Raw genomic sequence first — 3,321 nt, 5'->3', positions numbered from 1 at the left:
GGCACATTTTGACTTAGGAAGATTTGCCCACTCTTCTTTGCAAAAACACTCCAAATCTGTCAGATTGTGAGGGCATCTCCTGTGCACAGCCCTCTTCAGATCACCCCACAGATTTTTCAATCTAATTCAGGTCTGGGCTCTGGCTGGGCCATTCCAAAAATTTGACCTTCTTTTGGTGAAGCCATTCCTTTGTTGATTTGGATGTATGCTTTGGGTCGTTGTCATGCTGAAATATGAAGTTCCTCTTCAAGTTCAGCTTTCTAGCAGAAGCCTGACGGTTTTGTGCCAATATTGACTGGTATTTTGGAACTGTTAATAATTCCCTCTAGCTTAACTAAGGCCCCAGTTCCAGCTGAAGAAAAACAGCCCCAAAGCTTGATGCTGCCACCACCAGTGGCGTAACTAGAGTTCTATGGGCCCCAGGGCAAACTTTAAATTGGGGCCCCCCCGCCAAGACTCCACCCCCGCCAAGACTCCACCCCCGCCAAGACTCCACCCCCGCCAAGACTCCACCCCCGCCAAGACTCCACCCCCTCCCGGTTTGAAAGTGTTGTAGTTGAATATTAAATAGAAGGAGATAGGGGTTTTAATTTTTTTTTTTTAATGTTACCATATAAAATATAGAAAAAAATGTTAAAAGCGTTCCAGAACAAAGATTCTCCACATAAGGCATAAAGCTTCTTGACCCATATCTTGGTAAATCACCTACAATTAAAAAATATAATAATCACAGAATATTGGCTGTCAGTTTGGTGCCTAATTAGATAAGAATTTCAAATATAATAAATTTTTTTACTTACTGAAATTTGATTGTGAATAAGTAAGAGTCGTGCTTCTTAACAAGAACAGAAATCCAAATAAAACATCAAAATTAACCAGCCAGGTCCAACGAGGAGGCATCAAGTAGAAAGGAACCAATTTGTTCTCACTGTAAGAAAGGAGATGGTAGCATTTATTAAGTGACATAATTAGATATGTTAAATATAAAATTATATACATTTTTTTACTTACCAAAATTTGAATGTGAAAAGGAACGAGTCATGCTTCTTAACCAGAACAGAAATCCAAATGAAACATCAAAATTAACCAGCCAGGTCCAACGAGGAGGCATCAAGTAGAAAGGAACCAATTTGTTCTCACTGTAAGAAAGGAGATGGTAGCATTTATTAAGTGACATAATTAGATATGTTAAATATAAAATTATATACATTTTTTTACTTACCAAAATTTGAATGTGAAAAGGAACGAGTCATGCTTCTTAACCAGAACAGAAATCCAAATGAAACATCAAAATTAACCAGCCAGGTCCAACGAGGAGGCATCAAGTAGAAAGGAACCAATTTGTTCTCACTGTAAGAAAGGAGATGGTAGCATTTATTAAGTGACATAATTAGATATGTTAAATATAAAATTATATACATTTTTTTACTTACCAAAATTTGAATGTGAAAAGGAACGAGTCATGCTTCTTAACCAGAACAGAAATCCAAATGAAACATCAAAATTAACCAGCCAGGTCCAACGAGGAGGCATCAAGTAGAAAGGAACCAATTTGTTCTCACTGTAGGAAAGGAGATGGTAGCATTTATTAAGTTGCATAATTAGATATGTTAAATATAAAATTATATAAATTTTTTACTTACCAAAATTTGATTGTGAATAAGCACGAGTTGTGCTTCTCAACCAGAACAGAAATCCAAATGAAACATCAAAATTAACCAGCCAGGTCCAACGAGGAGGCATCAAGTAGAAAGGAACCAATTTGTTCTCACTGTAGGAAAGGAGATGGTAGCATTTAGTAATTATGTTAAGTATTTTTGATGTTGGTAACATCTGCCTTCTTTTTGATATTAAGCTTTTGTTGTGCAGAAACCAGTGCTGTATTCAAATAGTTCAAAGGCGGTCGTTGTGTTTTAGAGTCTAACAACATCAGAATTGTTTATTAATCTGCATCATTGTTACCAAAAAGAAGGCAGCTAAAATAGAACCAAACTAGTTAACTGTTTAGTACAACCAAAGTTGAATAAATTGAACTGGGTTAGTATGAACTTTGATAATATAACTCCCTGTACCCAACAAACTGCTCACTTACGCAAAATACATATTACTAGAAGTTGCGCCGTCTCGCTTTAGACTCAGCAAATTTGTCAACAATAGCTGGAATGTCCAGTTTTCTTGCTCTTTCATTCTCAATGCTTAGAAGGGCAAGGCCAGAAAGCCGTTGTTGTGACATGCTGTTTCTCAAGTAATTTTTAATCAGAGATAATTTGGAAAATGATCTTTCTGCAGATGCCACCGTCACTGGTAATGTGAGGAAAAGTATTAAAGCTGTACATACATCCGGTAGGGTAGATGACAAAGCAGCATTGTCAATTATAAGCAGGTGTGCCAAATCTTTAACTGTGTGGAGCTCAGAGATCTCATTTTGCAGTGCGCTCCGAAAACTAACCAATTGCCCTGCGAAATCGGAAGATATATCATCTTGGTAATAATGCTGAAATTGCAGTGCAGCTTGAAACAAGTTATCCTCTGATTCAGTCGCCAGCACACGTGGCTGAATGATCCGAAATCTTTCAACTACAGTGTTCATGCTACCAAATCTGCTTGATAACTGGGATGTTATTACATCTAAAGTAGCATAAAAAATAGTAGTTTTAAATCTCTTCTCTGGGTCTTGCAGTCTTTCGTCCAAACATAGCTCCCCACTATGGCGCTTTACTTTGGGCACTCTTTTAATTACAAACATTGCAGGAATTCCCCACTTCTCAGCAAGTTTGATAGCTGTTGTTTTAGCATCTTCAAATTGCTTCCTGTAGCTGCTAAGAGCTTCAATGGCATTATGAATTAAATGGGCTGCATTGCACAGATCCATATGTTCTGACTGCAGAACCTTTGATATTGCATTTATATGCTCCAGAACTTTACTCTGTAGAACAAGTAGGAAGACAAACTCAAAAGATTCAATTTTATTCCTAAGGACCCTGGCCTCTTCCCTCTCTTTACTTTTGGTCGAAGTCAATATTAATTTAGACAGTGCTTTAAGGACATCAACAAACCGAAAGCGTAGGGCAAGCAGCGAGTCATAACGGGATGACCATCGTGTTGGGCACAGTCTTTTTAGGGTCACAGAGGATTCAGTGGTTAGTGACTGAAGAACAGACCATCGGGTGATACTTTCTCCAAAAAAAACATACAAACTCTGTATCACCTCAAAAAATCTTGACACCTCAGGTACGTGGCTCACGGCATCTTGTAGAACTAAATTAAGGTTGTGGGCTGCACAGTGAATGTACAAGGCATTTCTTTCTTTCTTTTGAATGC

General features: G+C 37.9%; 1 long non-coding RNA gene across 1 annotated transcript; it reads right to left on the bottom strand.

The window, feature by feature from the left end:
- Positions 1-835: 835 nt before the first annotated feature.
- LOC120994848 lies at positions 836-2,399 on the bottom strand. The gene is made up of 5 exons (XR_005777482.1): positions 1,644-2,399; positions 1,434-1,561; positions 1,223-1,350; positions 1,012-1,139; positions 836-928 (listed from the first exon to the last, which is right to left on the bottom strand). It is a non-coding gene; the product is annotated as an uncharacterized LOC120994848 (long non-coding RNA).
- Positions 2,400-3,321: the final 922 nt, after the last annotated feature.

This window comes from Bufo bufo, chromosome 3 (assembly GCF_905171765.1).
Source record: "Bufo bufo chromosome 3, aBufBuf1.1, whole genome shotgun sequence".
Classification (NCBI taxonomy): Eukaryota; Metazoa; Chordata; class Amphibia; order Anura; family Bufonidae; genus Bufo; species Bufo bufo.
Note: the sequence above shows the minus strand (reverse complement) of the source record. Positions and strands in the feature narration are given on the sequence as shown.